Source organism: Hyperolius riggenbachi, chromosome 7 (genome assembly GCF_040937935.1).
Source record: "Hyperolius riggenbachi isolate aHypRig1 chromosome 7, aHypRig1.pri, whole genome shotgun sequence".
NCBI lineage: Eukaryota > Metazoa > Chordata > Amphibia > Anura > Hyperoliidae > Hyperolius > Hyperolius riggenbachi.
In genome coordinates this window covers 111,029,154-111,046,191 of record NC_090652.1, presented here as the reverse complement: position 1 = coordinate 111,046,191, position 17,038 = coordinate 111,029,154, and the positions used below count along the sequence as shown (strand labels likewise).

Below are 17,038 nucleotides of genomic sequence, written 5' to 3'. Positions count from 1 at the left end.
CATCCACCAAATGTTATGCAGAAGCCAGGATAAGGGTGGTAAATGATAGAGTTGGGCCGAACGGTTCGCCTGCGAACGGTTCCATGCGAACTTCAGTGGTTCGCGTTCGCGTTCCGCAGGCGAACCTTTGCGGAAGTTCGGTTCGCCCCATAATGCACATGGAGGGTCAACTTTGACCCTCTACATCACAGTCAGCAGGCCCAGTGTAGCCAATTAGGCTACACTAGCCCCTGGAGCCCCACCCCCCTTATATAAGGCAGGCAGCGGCGGCCATTACGGTCACTCATGTGCTGCCTGCGTTAGTGAGAGTAGGGCGAGCTGCTGCAGACTGTCTCTCAGGGAAAGATTAGTTAGGCTTAACTTGTTCCTGTCTGGCTGCATACCTGTTCTGTGAACCCACCACTGCATACCTGTGCTGTGAACCCACCACTGCATACCTGTGCTGTGAACCCACCACTGCATACCTGTGCTGTGAACCCACCACTGCATACCTGTGCTGTGAACCCACCACTGCATACCTGTTCAGTGAACCCACCACTGCATACCTGTGCTGTGAACCCACCACTGCATACCTGTTCAGTGAACCTGCCACTGCATACCTGTTCTGTTCAGTGGACCCGCCACTGTATACCTGTTCATTGAACCCACCACTGCATACCTGTGCTGTGAACCCACCACTGCATACCTGTTCTGTGAACCCACCACTGCATACCTGTGCTGTGAACCCACCACTGCATACCTGTTCAGTGAACCTGCCACTGCATACCTGTTCTGTTCAGTGGACCCGCCACTGTATACCTGTTCATTGAACCCACCACTGCATACCTGTGCTGTGAACCCACCACTGCATACCTGTTCTGTGAACCCACCACTGCATACCTGTGCTGTGAACCCACCACTGCATACCTGTTCAGTGAACCTGCCACTGCATACCTGTTCTGTTCAGTGGACCCGCCACTGCTGTTCATTGAACCCACCACTGCATACCTGTGCTGTGAACCCACCACTGCATACCTGTTCTGTGAACCCACCACTGCATACCTGTTCAGTGAACCCGCCACTGCATACCTGTTCTGTTCAGTGGACCCGCCACTGTATACCTGTTCAGTGAACCCGCCACTGCATACCTGTTCTGTTCAGTGGACCCGCCACTGTATACCTGTTCAGTGAACCTGCCACTGCATACCTGTTGTGTTCAGTGAACCTGCCACTGCATACCTGTTCTGTGAACCCGCCACTGTATACCTGTTCTGTTTAGTGAACGCGCCACTGTATACCTGTTCTGTTTAGTGAACCCGCCACTGCATACCTGTTCTGTTCAGTGGACCCGCCACTGTATACCTGTTCAGTGAACCTGCCACTGCATACCTGTTCTGTGAACCCGCCACTGTATACCTGTTCTGTTTAGTGAACCCGCCACTGCATACCTGTTCTGTTCAGTGGACCCGCCACTGTATACCTGTTCAGTGAACCCGCCACTGCATACCTCATTGTGGTCAGACCAAATTTGATCAGCTGGACAGTCACTGTTCTGTCATTCAGCTACATCAGCCAGGCGACCATATGGGCTGTAAAGCCACCAAAACCTGCACTCTCGCCATGGTGCGCACCAGTCCAGCACGGCCTTCACTACACAAACAGCTGTTTGCGGTGCGTTACACGGTGAGTTTGGTGTGTCAGTGTGAAGCAGTACCTTAATTACACTACCTGATTGATGTATACACATGCAAGATGTTTGAAAGCACTTTAGGCCTGTCATTTAGCATTCAATGTGATTTCTGCCCTTAAAACGCTGCTTTGCGTCAAATCCAGATTTTTCCCGGGGACTTTTGGCATGTATCCCACTCCGCCATGCCCCCCTCCAGGTGTTAGACCCCTTGAAACATCTTTTCCATCACTTTTGTGGCCAGCATAATTTTTTTTTTTTCAAAGTTCGCATCCCCATTGAAGTCTATTGCGGTTCGCGAACTTTAACGCGAACCGAACCTTCCGCGGATGTTCGCGAACCAGGTTCGCGAACCTAAAATCGGAGGTTCGGCCCAACTCTAGTAAATGACTTAGGGACTTAAAATTTAAAACACATACAAATAAGAAGTACATTTCTCCCAGAGTAAAATGAGCCATACATTACTTTTCTCCTATGTTGCTGTCACTTACAGTAGGTAGCAGAAATCTGAAATTACCAACAGATTTTGGACTAGCTCATCTTCTCATAGGGGGGTTCTCAGGGTTTTCTTCATTTTTAAAAACACTTGGTGAATGGCAGTTGCTTTGTCCAACTGCCAAAATAGTGTGCAGTGAGCAGGGAGGCTGGCCAGCATCTTTGTATAAATCTTTTTCAGGGAATGTCTTCATAAAGAATAAAGGCCACGATCGGTGTAACACAGAGAGGGTCTGATTATCGGTGATCTGCAGTATTACCGAGAATACAGATATATACCCGATTATAGATGATCTGCAGTATCACCGATAATCAGATATATCTCTAACCTCTGGACACCTGAGTAATATCTGAGTGTTTGGTGCAACAGTAATACTTCGAGGAGGGCACCCGTACAGAGGGTGCAAGGCAGTAGGAGGTACTGCCTAAAGAACAGATTCCTTCCAATGGCCTGAGGCTCCCCAAGGGGCGGAGCCAGGCTGAGAGTGGGAAGGACCAGAGTGTGAGTGACACCAGGGGTGAAGTGTCACTGACAGGTCTGTGAACTATCTCCCAACAGGGGAAATAGTTCTCGAGGTCGGACAGGCCAGGTCGGCAACAGACAGACAGATCAGGTACAAAGACAGGAGACAGAATCGGAATCCAAGGACAAGCAGAGTTCGGCAACAGAGTATCAGATATAGCGAAGTACCAATTCAGAGATCAAGAGAATGGTCAGGAAAGCAGGAAGTCATAACAGATAATAACAATGCCTATTCTTTAGGTGTGAGCTCCGTGATCATCAACACCCTGGAACTAGTCTGATATATAACAGAGTGGTAATACAGTTCCCTAGTCTTGGGTGTGAGTTCCTTGATCATCAACACCCTGGAACTAGTCTGAAGTATAACAGGATAGTAATACAGTTCCCTAGTCTTGGGTGTGAGTTCCTTGATCATCAACATCCTGGAACTAGTCTGAAGCATAACAGAATGATAATGCAGTTCCCTAGTCTTGGGTGTGAGTTCCTTGATCATCAACACCCTGGAACTAGTCTGAAGCACAACAGAGAAATAACAACACAGATTTTAGCAAAAGGTCTGAGTGCTACCACGTAGTGATCGCAACGGCAGACACCAGAGAAATGACCAGCACCTAGTATATATATCCTAAGGCTCTCCAGCGCCTCCGCTAAGTGCTGGACCAATAGGAAGTGGTAAATTTGTCAGCTGACCGGCTTGGTCAACTGACACTCTTCTGGCTGACATAAAAGCTCTGCCTCTCAACGCGCGCGCGCGTCCTTCTGAACCTGTGTGGACTATCGGTCCCAGCCACACCAGACCTGTTTTGCAATGTATCCGCTGTGCAGGACGCGGAACCAGCCGCACCGCTATCCGAGCACGTGGCGGTTTCTCCGCGTTCCGCCATGCGGACAGATGTAGGCCTATGCGTGCAAACCGCCGCGTCGGACGCGGAATCCGACGCCTTGTTTACTGGGCATGCGGCGGTTTCTCCGCACTCCGTCAGGCTAGTGGATGCAGGCCCATGCGCGCAAACTGCCATGTTGAACGCGGAATCAGCCGCCTTACCTTGAGTACCTGCGGCGGCTTTTCCGCGTTTTCTCACACCATGTTGAGAATCCCCTATGGAGAGATGGACTAGCCCAAAACCTGTCAGTAATGTCAGATTTCTACTGCTTATTGTAAGTGACAGCAACATAGGAGAGAAGTAATTTATGGTTTATTTTACTTAGGAAAAAACATACTTCTTATTTGTATGTTTTAAATTTAAAGATTTTCATGACAGTTCCTCTTTAAATAATCTCAGCCCCCCAACTTGTTCAGAACAAAATTATTAGGTGTGGGTCATTTAGGAAGTTAAAACAACAGGGACTAGACTGTAGGAAGACACTGCTGTAAATGAACCAAGTGTTGTGAGTCTGATAGAACAACACTGTGTGAAGTTACAGATAAGCAGCTAAGTAATAAAATGTGGCTGAGAAGAATATGAGTATTTATTAGGTGATATATCTCAGAAATTAGTAGGGCTAGATTTAGGTAGAAACCATAGCAGAATATCAGCAGTAGTGTTGGTGTTGGAATTTCAGATTATTCATTCAGAATCACAAATTATGCAATAAGCTGCTAGGTAGTAGACAGGATCACAGGATTGCGGTCCATGTCGTGCTTCGCGTGGTTCTGGTGCTTCCTCCTCCCAAGCAGGAAAGAGGAAGTATCTGAGCCACGTGAAGCGTGGTGTGTGAGTAACTTCCCCGTGACCATCCATGTCCACTAGCTTGGGTGCTAAAGTGCGATGTTCATCATAACTCGGGTCTGTGAATGCAGCATCCCAAATTCAAACACCATCATTAATGAGCAGTATTGGTGATATTTTGCTAGCGGCTATGCATGCTATGGTTACATGCACGCATAGTAAAGAGGGTAAAAATAGGAGAGCAGAGCAGAAACAGAATGCACAGAAGTGAGAGGAAAAGTATGGGACTCATAAAGATCTCATGTGACCAGCATTTGAATATTTCACTTATGGTGTTAGGAATGTTTTTTTTTTCTAATGAAGTATTATAGTGCTGGGTTGTTTGGTGGGTTGAGGGATAGGAAACATGACATTATCTTAATTGTGATATTCTACATGGTGTAGTAAAGTAGGAAAGTACCTAACCTTCACAGCATTATTTTATTTCTAAATCACTTGTGTTTCTCTAATGCTGGATACACACGGTGCGTTCGCGCACTCGATTTCCCGCTCGATTCCCGTCGATTCGTTTATTTCCAACATGTCCGATTTGGATTTCGATGGATCGTTAGGTCGGTTTGGCATACTTTGCATGCGAATCGACCTAACGATCCATCGAAATCCAAATCGGACATGTTGGAAATAAACGAATCGACGGGAATCGAGCGGGAAATCGAGTGCGCGAACGCACCGTGTGGATCCAGCATTAGACATTGGTTAATCATGTGGATTATGTTGGGTTGTCCTATTTGGCTTTCTTCTGAGTCTCCGGGTCGTATCATATTTGGTGGATCCCTTATTGGCTTATAACTCCTGCCCTGGCTTTGTCTCCTATGTTGATTTACCTGCCATTTCATCCCTTGATGGTTTTGTTTTCTTATTATTTTCTTGAGTACTATGGATGTAAATTTCATTATGTGCACTTTACAACTGATGCTGATAATGCTTATTTTCTGCTCATCCGCACTCCGCATGGAGTTATCTTATCACACACTTTGTATTGTTTCTTTTGGTTTTTACTAATAAAAACTTGGTGAAACGAAATCACTTGTGTTATTTGGGATCACAAGTTTTGGAGAAACCTGAGGCCTTGTTTCTTCAGCTTTGCTTGGTGCATGACAGTACTTAATGTGAATTCTTCTAATGGTTCCTAATCACCCTGGGACTATACTTTATCGTGATCTCTCTCTGTAACCCACCAATATAGCAGAAATTGGTACAAAAGAGAGAGCCGCATGTGGCCATGCAGTCTCGTTCACAGGCCGTGTCACCATGGCATATGGCTTATTAATTTGAATGAAGCAGTGAGGTACCCGTTGTCTGGCTGACTTCTGCAGCTTAGTTAATATGGCTCTAAATCTGTCCAGCGCTTTTTTTTACATTATGGAAACCAGACCAAGAGAAGTGGAGCTAGCTGCTTCTAACCTCTATATTAATGAAGTGGAGGCACACGGCTTGTACAGCCATCTGTGATCCTGAGCAATGGGCAGAAGGAGAGAAAGGAGAAAATGGAACCCTGGCCAAGTTGTTTAACTTCCTTTCGTATTCTGAACGCTTATGTCAGCACTGTAGAGCTAGCCCATCACCTCCTGCCTGTGCCCCAGTGACTTATGTAATGAAAATAATGGGTTTGGGGAGGGAAGACCTTGCTATACATTTCATGCCAAAAACAAAACAGCCGGCAGTCCTGCAACTAGGTGGAAATGAGATGGATCTCGGGATGTATTCAGATCTAACCCTCGAAGACCTATCAGTGACCTTTATTTAATAATAGGCTTCATTTGGCCTCTTATGCTTAGTTATTCATCAGTCTAGAGCACTTACAATGATGACAGATAATTTATTAATGGTAACCATAGTAACTGCACACAGAACATTGCTTAATTATTGCTTCGTTAGTAAGAGCCATTGCGTTTGCTGATCACTAGATCAACGACGTTTAGATCATTAGGAGATATACTGTAGTAGTGATACATTTTGTGCACACCTAAAAACCATTTATGGATTTCTAGAACTGACAGGAAGTTTGGATATTTTTTTTCACCCATAAAGACAACACAGTGTTCGGTGTGTTTGTGAAATCCCAAATTACAAAATGTTTACATTCATAGGCATCCTCCTTCCATTGTCTGAGGATAGCCTTTATTTCCTGGGCACTGCCAAGAGGATAGACAGATGCATTGGTAATGTGTTTACAAACACCGGACCGGTGGAGTGGTTACAACATGATGACACTCCCATTTAGCACTTACAGCCAGGATCTCTCTGCTGTTGCCAGTGTTTCTAAATGCACGGCAGAAATAGGCAAGAACCTGGAGTAATATTCACTTTCATCCTGCCAATATGCCAAGCTGCACTGGGAGTTATCAATTGCCTGGATTATCACTTTAACCACTTCGCGTCCCTGGGGTTTTCCCCCTAAAAAAACAGAATAATTTTCTACATTTCACACTCCTCCCATTCGTTTGCCAATAACTTTATCACTACTTATCATACATAAATGATCTATACCTTGTTTTTTCCGCCACCAATTAGGCTTTCTTTGAGTGGCAATTTTTGCTAAGAATTATATTATTTTCTATGCATTTTAAAGGGAACAAGGGGTAAAAAAATGAAAAAAGTCATTATTTCCCAGTTTTAAGCCATTATAGTTTGAAAATAAAAGTTGCTGCTGTAAATTAAACCCACACATTTTACTTTTCCATTTGCCCTGGTTATTTTTACTATTTAAATTTCAATACTAGTACAATGTATGATTACAATAAATTATTTGGAAATAAAATGCATTTTTTCATTTTGTGTCCTACTTTTATTTAGTTATTTTTTTTCTCTTTATAATCTGATCCTCCCCCTAGTAAGTCAGATGTGCACCTACATATGCCTCCCTCCCCCATAGTTGGTCAGATGTGCCTCTGGATATCCCCCCCCAGCCAGGCCTTAGTACCCCCCCCCCCAAGTAAGCCAGATGTATATCTTTGGCCCCTCTCCCCCAAAGCTGGCTGGATGTGTCTATTCCCTCCCCCCCTCCATAGCTAGGTGTGTGTGCCCCTTTACCCCCCCTCCCCCCTTTGTTAATCCCATGTGTGTTGCTCCCCCCCCCCCCCCCAACAGATCAGCGGTGTCTCTTTAATGATCCCCCCCCCTCCATGCTGCGATCGGACAGCATGGGGAATTACAAAGAAGATTTCTCACTTAATCTTCTTCCTGCGTGGCGATCGGCTCCCCTCCATTCAGTACCGCTGACAGCCTCTATGTGCAGAGTGGATCGGGTCCCGGCTTGATGACGTCATTAAGCCGGGACCCGGACCCCCATGAAGGCATCCAGGATTAGTGTAGTCAGAGGGAGGGGGGTTGATGAACCCAGGTGCGTGCCAGCACGCACGCTGTGCTCATTTAAAGGGGACAACTTATTTTCACATCATGTGGCTTTCAGAAGCCACTTACAATGACACACATTTTTTTTTTAAAGTTGGCCTCGGAAGTCCTTTAATGGCTTTTCTAATGAAGAGCTTATATCTTATTGAAGGTGGTGCCAGCTTTGTTGGATTTACACTACTGAAAAGCAACAATAAGTAATAAAGGATAATATTTGTGGGATAAGGCTGGGCTCATGAATGACATGAATCGCCCTGAGAATCTTATTGTCCAGTAGATATACAGTATCAGCTTAGAGTAGCTGCACACCTCTTATCAAATCTATGTCTCATTCTTGAGATGCCGGGGTATATTTGATAAACTCTGGTAAACGTAACTTGTCAAGTGCTTGTTACCTCTACTGTGTTTTTACAAAGATGATGCACTGCTTTATGTTTGCTTAATTTGTTGTAACTTGCTTTACGTTTGCGTAACTTTGCGTAATACAAACAACTACTTTGCTTGTGGGTGTTGGCTATGACTCTGTTGGCCTTCTCAGTACCACAATGGCCATGTGTGATTCCGTTTTTACGCACTTGAATTCTGCCTCCCATATATACCTCTCACCACTGAAAAACTACTTCCTATGCTCTTCCTCCCTCCGCTGAAGCTACTTATAGCTACTCATTTGCTATGTCCACAAGTCTGTGTCTCCTGTCCTGGAATAATCACCAAAAATACAGGCAGACTTGTAAATATAATTAAATTAATAATTAAATGATAGCCCTATTAATGAATAAAACATGTTTTAATGCCACTAATATATTTTGTTTCTCAAATTGTTGGCTTACTCCCCTTATTCTGCTGATCTCCACATAGTCAGAGGATGGGAAGTCCTCCAAGTCGTTGATTAGATGATGAATCACATGCCTAAACACAGTATTTTACATCCTACCGTATGACAAAACATGGAATCAGCAACAGTCACTGAAATGCAATAAAACCCTGTCCTGCATGAGAGAAATGGTTGATGACGTTCAGCTTATACTCTGTCTGAAAGCATTTCATATATACGGTAAGTCACTTAAAAACTCAACTCTTTGTACAGCTCCAACTGTACTATCTGATAGCTTAGTAAGCAGAGCTCACAACAGGCTGTGTGGGCACAGAGATGCTGCTTAGCTGTGACTCTTCTTGCTATAGGGGACGGGCCCATACAGATTCCTGAGAAGACTGTAGCCTGACATTCTAACATTCTCTACTACAGGAAGTGGCTTGTGAAGAGTTCCTGTTCATATCCTGGTTAGCACACAAGATAGGGACTATAGGTGCGTTCTTAACCTGAATTTGTTTGTAAGTCAGTCTAACAGTCTGTGCTTGCTACCTCTGTAAGAGGCCTTTTTCTGCAATTCCATGGTAGGTACGGGGAATGAGCGATGTCACCCTTTTGAACTGTGTTACTGTTCCAGCTCTGTCCCTGTGCCTCTGCCGTGCCCCCCTTTGCCTGCAGCTTCTCCCTCTGCACCGCCTCTGTTCTTCTGTGCCTCCTCTGTGCTTCCACTGCTTCCCCCTGTGCCTTAAGTGTCCCTGTCTGTACCACTTCTGCCCCCTGTGCCTTCACTGTGTCCCTCCGTGCCACCTCTGTCCCCCTGTGCCCCCCTTTTTTTTGTTTGTGCCTCCAGTATCCCCCTCTGTTGCAGCTTCTGTTCCTCTGTGCCACCTTCAGTCCCCTTGTGCCTCTTTCTGCCCCCCTCTGTACCTCACATTCTCCCCTTGTGCCTCTTTCTGTCACCTGTGCCACTTTCCACCCCCCTGTACCTCCTTTCATCCACCTGTGCCACCTTTTTGTCCTCTGCACCACCTTTCTGCCCCCATGCTACTTCTTTTCCTTCCTGTGCTCCCCTGGGTTTGCAGAGCTTCCCACTGCATAAGTAGCTGGAGTCCAGTGTTGTGCGCCTATTCACTCCACCTACTGCTCCCTCTAGTACTGATCTTGTGCATGTCACATGACATACAGGAAGAGATGCCAGGTACTAGAGCAATCAGGAGGCGGAGAGAGGGGGATGCACATCGTTGAACTTGGCTGAGAGGTGAAATCAGCACAGCTTCTGCTGCATGGGTAGCTCTGCAAAATGTACTAGTCTAGGGGAGCACAGGAGGAGAACACACACTGGGACATGAGGGAAGTGTAAAGCTGTCAAGCTTATAATAATTATGAGTTGCTGCAAATGTTATGTTTTTTTTAATGCACATTTATTCATCTTGAGAATTGTAATCCAAATGCAGTGCATGCTGCATTAATTTGTCCATATTCTAGCTGAATATATGTGCATAAAATTACCATGCAATTAGCATCAACTCAATAAATAAATAAATAAATAAAATAAATAAAACTCAGAAATATTAGTATTTTATTGGCCATCCCGAATGTCTTCCAAAAACAAGTTTAGGTAGCATGCCCCCCAAATAATATGCTTAGACAGCATTTCCCTTTAAAAAAATCATGTTAAAGCGGAATATAACCCTGCATTTCAACTTTGCTCTAAAACATTATTTACAGCATATTATATGCAACCAGCATTTTTTTTTACTAGACCAGCATTGGAAGGGTTACACACAGAGCTTTAAAGTTCCGTGGAGAGAAATGCTGCTGCAGCCAAAGTTTAGATAGATACATTTAAGTAAACACAATGTAACAAGTGAGGAATGTGACTCACTCTCTCTCTGTGTCCAGGAGCTCCTGCACAGTCAGAGTGTGTGTCGCATTCCACACTTGTTAAATGGGGCTTGATTCACAAAGCGGTGCTAACCTACTTAGCATGTCTAAAGTCTTTAGACGTGCTAACCAGGGTGCTAAGTAAGTTAGCACTGGATTTCTCAATCAGATCGCGTGCTAACTTTGCGCGCGCAAAGTTTTACGCGCGCAAAGTCTTATGCGCGCTAAGTCCCATAGGCCTTAATGGGCACTTCGCGCGGAGAGCGCCCTGTTTTACACGCATAAAGTTTTGCGCGCGTAAAGTTTTATGCGCGAAAACTCGTTTAGACGTGCTAAGGGGGTTTTCACAGGCGTGCTAACAGTTAGCACCGATTTGTGAATCAAGCCCATTGTGTTTACTTGAATGTATCTATCTAAACTTCGGCAGCATTTCTCTCCACGGAACTTTAAAGCTCTGTGTGTAACCCTTCCAATGCTGGTCTAGTAAAAAAAAATGCTGGTTGCATATAATATGCTGTAAATAATGTTTTAGAGCAAAGTTGAAATGCAGGGTTATATTCCGCTTTAAGGCAGCATGCTTCCAAATAATCATGTCCATAAATACAAAGTTTAGTCTGCATAGCCCCAAAGTAACTTTAGACAAGAAGATGCCCCACAAAAAAAGCCTGCTTGGAAATCATATCCATGTATAGTGCAGATGTGCAGAGTTTGTCTCTATAGCAGAGAAGAAGCAGCAGCATCACTATCATGTCTGACAGAGGAAAGGACGGAAAGGTACTTGGGAAAGAGGTGCCAAGGGGCACAGGAAGGAGCTCTAGGTTTACATCCAGGGCATCACTAATCCCGCCATCCACCACCTGGCCCGCAAAGGGGTTGTCAAGTGCATCTCCAGCCTCATCTATGAGGAGACTCGCGGAGTGTTGAAGGTTTCCCTGGAGAACGTCATCTGGGACATCAGCACCTACACCAAGCATGCCAAGAGGAAGATGTTCACCACCATGGATGCAGTGTATGCCCTCACGCGCCAGGGACGCACCCTCTATGGCTTCGGAGGCTAAATCTTCTTTTATTCCCCTCATTCTGATCCTTGTTCAACCATTGCTCAATAATAATAATAATAATAATAATGTTGTCTGTCAGTAAACTGAGTCCTGGGTCTACAAAAAGCACATTTTCATGTATGGCTGGAGTTCACCATCTGAGAAAACCATTTCCTCTCATATTTTTGCATGCTGGCGGTTCACAATCCGATCATTGCAAGATCTCCGCACACACTGACTGCGCTCTATAAAAATAAACACCCAAACTCTAAGAAATAAGAAAAAATGTTGCTAACTAGGGCTATAACTAATGATGGTAATAAATTACTCTGCTGTTGGGCATCCATTTGTCAAGACACCACACACAATCCTTGGGCGGTTATGCAGAAGAAATCAGCCTTAATAACAAAGCAGAATTTTTTTTGCAGGGTGCTGAATGGATTTTGGAATTTAATAATGCTGTGTAAATTGCCTGCAAGGATGAGGGGTGATGTCTGTTGGTTGGGAGTCTGTTCGGAGTATCAGGAGTCTGCAGATGGTGCACTTCACTGATCAGATATATCTGAGAATGGAGATGGATTTTTGCTGCCTGAGCTGCTGCAGAACATCTGTAGGAATATTTATCATTTAAAAATACACAATAGTCAAAATTGAAAATTAAATGCTGAAATGCCTACCTGCTTAGGGCTTCAGTTTTCAGTGCAGCAGTCAAGTCCAATGTTTCAATGTTGTGAAATGCGGGTTAGGGATTCCCAGACATCACTCACTGTAGCTTCCTGCCATAGAGAGAGTCTTTTGTAGGGACAGTGCCTCTTTAGGTACCCTGTCCCTCTGTCCCTCTTTCTTCCACATTTGTCCCTCTTTCAGGACTGATGTACAGATCTGTGTAAATGCGTGCATGAAAAAAGGGCACCGTGAAAAAAGTTCTGTCCCCTTCTGATTCTATGTAGAATAAATTTGGGCAAAGATATGCTTTAAAAAGTCTAAACTTTATTTCCCAGCTCTGAAATATTGCCCTGCTTATTTTTCAGAGAAGTTTGTTTAACTGATAGTGATCATTATCTATAGTAATCATTTCCAAGCCGTCCACTGTCTGTCCACCCTGGACACTCCCCCTCCTGCCCTGGCCCTCTGTGATTGGCTGTGGCACTTATTGGATGGCGTGTGTGGCAAGATGGCCTCCTGCACCAGCAGCATAGCACTCCACCAGCTAGTATAGCTATAAAAGTTTACAAATGTGCCTTCTCCCAATGAACTCTTTACAGGGCCTGTTTCAATTGCACCTGTCTCTAGTCCTTTTAAGGTCAATGCATGTCAGTGTTTATGTATATACATCTGAACTGAAAATAGTGCTGTGCAAAAGTGAACTTACCTGACAGAATTTAGGCAAAACCAATAGTGATTCTATTAATCCAGTATTCTTTTCTCTGGCTTCAGTCAGTGTTTTTAGATGTGGGAAGCACTACTTATCATCAATAATGAGGGAAAGTGAGGGAGATTTTCCCCTGCTCTATTGAGGTGTAGAGGCATTTCCCTCGTCTCGGGATGGAAACTTTTGTCAAATGATTGAGTTAAGCTATTACTTTTTTTTTAAAAACTTTAAACAATTTTTAAAAAGACAGCAACCCCCCACCCTAAACTAATAACCCCCCTCTGCCTCCCTAGCCTTTTAAACTCCTTCTCCCCAATACAGGCTATTATTGCCCAGAAATGTTGAGCCTGTGAGAATGTACTAGCCAACATGGTTATTAATGATGGTGGAGAACACTGCAAGATGAATACATAGCATACTTGGCCAAGGTTAAATGGAAGTGGCTGACTCTAGAAGCCCTATTTAATAATTAGGGGGGGGGGGGGGCATGCAGTGTTTTTCAAACCTCTCCTCATGACCCACCAACAGTTCATGTTTTGTGGGAATCCACACAGTTAGTTAATCCACATAGCTGATATACAAATTAAACCCTCTGTACATATGTGAGGTTACCTGCAAGACATGCACTGTTGGTGCGTTGTGAGGACAGGTCATCATCTTGGTAAAATCCCAGACTGCAAGTGAAATACCGGTCTGCATCTACACATCTGGCTTCCTGTGGAGAAAGCAATATAAGCATCACTAAACACAAAGGTGGTCTTTACAACCCTCAAAACAAGGAGGACAGCAGTTACTAGGGATGATCAATGAAATATTTCCGATTATGTAAATTTTTATGCAAATATATGCAGCTTGAAATGGACCAATCAATTTAAACCTGAGTGGGATTTGATTGGTCCATTTTCAAGCTGCATATATTTGCATAAAATGTACAATGTGCAAAAGAGGCTGGCACCACAAAAATAAAATTTAGCTCTTTATTGATTTGTCATTGAAATGACATATAAGTCAGCAAAAGATCAAAAACGGCATTAGCAGCGACAGCCAACTTTTTCGAGCTGGCAAGCTCTTTTTCAAGCCACTCAGCCATATTAAAAACATCAGCAGCATGTCCTTTAGAGTTGGGCCGAACCTCCGATTTTAGGTTCGCGAACCGGGTTCGCGAACTTCCGCGGAACGTTCGGTTCGCGGAAAAGTTCGCGAACCGCAATAGACTTCAATGGGGAGGCGAACTTTGGAAAAAAAAAATTCTGCTGGCCACAAAAGTGATGGAAAAGATATTTCAAGGGGTCTAACACCTGGAGGGGTGCATGGCGGAGTGGGATACACGCCAAAAGTCCCCGGGAAAAATCTGGATTTGACGCAAAGCAGCATTTTAAGGGCAGAAATCACATTGAATGCTAAATGACAGGCCTAAAGTGCTTTAAAACATCTTGCATGTGTATACATCAATCAGGTAGTGTAATTAAGGTACTGCTTCACACTGACACACCAAACTCACCGTGTAACGCACCGCAAACAGCTGTTTGTGTAGTGACGGCCGTGCTGGACTGGTGCGCACCATGGCGAGAGTGCAGGGGCGGGTTCACTGAACAGGAATACAGTGGCGGGTTCACTGAACAGTACAGGTATGCAGGGGTGGGTTTACTGAACAGGTATGCAGTGGTGGGTTCACAGAACAGGTATGCAGTGGTGGGTTCACAGAACAGGTATGCAGTGGCAGGTTCACTGAACAGGTATGCAGTGGTGGGTTCACTGAACAGGTATGCAGTGGTGGGTTCAATGAACAGGTATGCAGTGGTGGGTTCACAGTACAGGTATGCAGTGGTGGGTTCACAGAACAGGTATGCAGCCAGGAACAAGCTAAGCCTAACTAATCTTTCCCTATGAGAGACAGTCTGCAGCAGCTCGCCCTACTCTCACTAATGCAGGCACACGAGTGACCGTAATGGCCGCCGCTGCCTGCCTTATATAAGGGGGGTGGGGCTCCAGGGGCTAGTGTAGCCTAATTGGCTACACTGGGCCTGCTGACTGTGATGTAGAGGGTCAAAGTTGACCCTCCATGGTGCATTATGGGGCGAACCGAACTTCCGCAAACGTTCGCCTGCGGGACGCGAACGCGAACCACGGAAGTTCGCAGGCGAACCGTTCGGCCCAACTCTAATGTCCTTATCACAATCCAATTAGCCAATCAATTCAAAATGTCACTGACCAATGGCAATGCCCTCTAGGGTGAGCGGACCTGATGGGGAACTTATGCATAGAGATTACAGCTTACCTGCGATGTAACGTGAGAGACACAGCCACCAGCAGCGCAGCAAGAGCCATCGCGCTTCCGCATCAGCTCATGCCGTCAATAGATGGCAGTGGAGGGTGACGTCACAGTTACGTGTTGTCAGGAAACCAGTAGGCGCTGCGCTCAGCCGCCCCCCCAATCACAGCGACGCTGGACATAAACAAAAAGGGAGAGCAAAGAGCGCAGCCCACTGTGACTACTAACGTAGAGATAACACCGCCCACTGCCGCCATGGCAACGCGATATACGGAAGCATTGTAATGGGACCGTGCGGATCTACATACTGTAAACAATATAGTTAGGAGCTTACCGCTCCTGCACTGGATGTCCTCCCCCACGTCAGATCCACAGAAAGATGCTCAAATAAGAAAGTACAAACAAAAAATAATAAATAACAGTCCTTTAAAGTGTTCCACCCAAGTGACACATAGACAACAGTCAATGATTACATATAACAAATACTACGGAGTAAACAGCAGAAGCACAGTCTAGAGCCATGAGAACACCCCTAAAACATCAAACACAGAAGCTTAAGTCATATTCACAGTTTAGGCCCCCACCCCCCATGACATTGAGTTTCTTTATCCACCAGCCTTCTCTTCTTGCAAGTTCATTAGATCTACTCAGCCTTCCTCTCCAATTTGGGGGAACGCTGTCTATTATCTGAACCCTCATCTGAGATCAATTGTGTCTGGCCTCAGTAAAGTGGCTAGATACAGCCTGTGTGGTATCCTTGCTACGAATGGCAGTTTTGTGTCCTTTAAGCGCCTTTGTTGTCATCCCCACATAGGTAAGGCCACAGGGACATTTAATAAGATATACTACAAAACTCGAATCGCACGTATAACGTTCTTTTATGAAAAACCGCGTGCCAAGAGACGGATGAGTAAACGAGCCCCCCTTGACTATATGGCTGCATAGATGACAACTTAGGCATGGAAAGGTGCCTGTCTGCCCTCCAATTGTGGTCCCCCTGTTGGTTAGGGAAACACCCATTTTCCCCTCAACAGGAATATCCTGTGGGGATTGTTGATGAAACACTTTGTCAAGTATTGTCGGGGCCTTTTTAAAAGACACCATGGGTGGGTAACGAAATTCAGGTACCCTAGGGAAAGCATTCTGTAGTAAATGCCAATGTTTACGAATTGCTTTGCTGATCAGTTCACTAGTGTTGTACATGGAAACAAAGGGCATATGGAATTGTTTACGTTCAATACCAGAGTTCCGACGTTTAGGGGCAAGACTACGTACAGGATAGCCCCTTCCCAAAAACGTATTTTTCAGTATGCCCTTCTGCTCTTCCAACACGTCATCATCCATGACAATTCTCTCAACACATGTTAACTGACCAGCTGGTATGGCATGTTTAACAGGGAGGGTGGAAGGTCCCTCTGTAATAGGGAATTCTACAAAAAGTGAGGTAATAATCCTGCATGAACTAAGAATTATTTGCATCTCATTTATCATCCCTATCAGTCACCAGAATAGAGGTCAGGTGAGTCAGCTCAGGGAAGCACGATCCTCTGGAACTGCGGTAGTGATCATCACAGTAGTCATAGCTTGCCTGGGGAGTGGACTTTGAGAAAATCGTGGTGAAAATACAAAGATATTTTACACAACTTTAAGCTTTGTACACTCACGATGGTTAGCTACAATATTAGATTTACTGAAAGTTCCTCATAGCTTCTCTACACATACCGGTTTGTTGATGAAAACTGTGTAGACTTAAAAGTAGAGCTGGGATGAGTTGGTGAGTACATTTTTGTTGGCATTGTTTTTTCTAGTTCAGGTCTTTAGATACAGAATTTTTGATAAACATTGCCTACTCTGCCTTTTTAAAACTGACTGAAGTTTATTTTACGTCCTC

At 44.8% G+C, this 17,038-nt stretch overlaps 1 long non-coding RNA gene across 1 annotated transcript in view; it reads right to left on the bottom strand.

Annotated features, from left to right (window-relative positions):
* The window catches only part of LOC137525622 (uncharacterized), a 142,054-nt gene extending 125,297 nt beyond the window's left edge, over positions 1 to 16,757 (bottom strand). Inside the window, exons 1-4 of the long non-coding RNA XR_011022961.1 lie at positions 16,652 to 16,757; positions 15,482 to 15,529; positions 13,488 to 13,590; positions 12,181 to 12,385 (exon numbers count right to left, since the gene is read on the bottom strand). This is a non-coding gene — a long non-coding RNA (uncharacterized lncRNA). The remainder of the gene's footprint in view (positions 1 to 12,180; positions 12,386 to 13,487; positions 13,591 to 15,481; positions 15,530 to 16,651) is intronic.
* Positions 16,758 to 17,038: the final 281 nt, after the last annotated feature.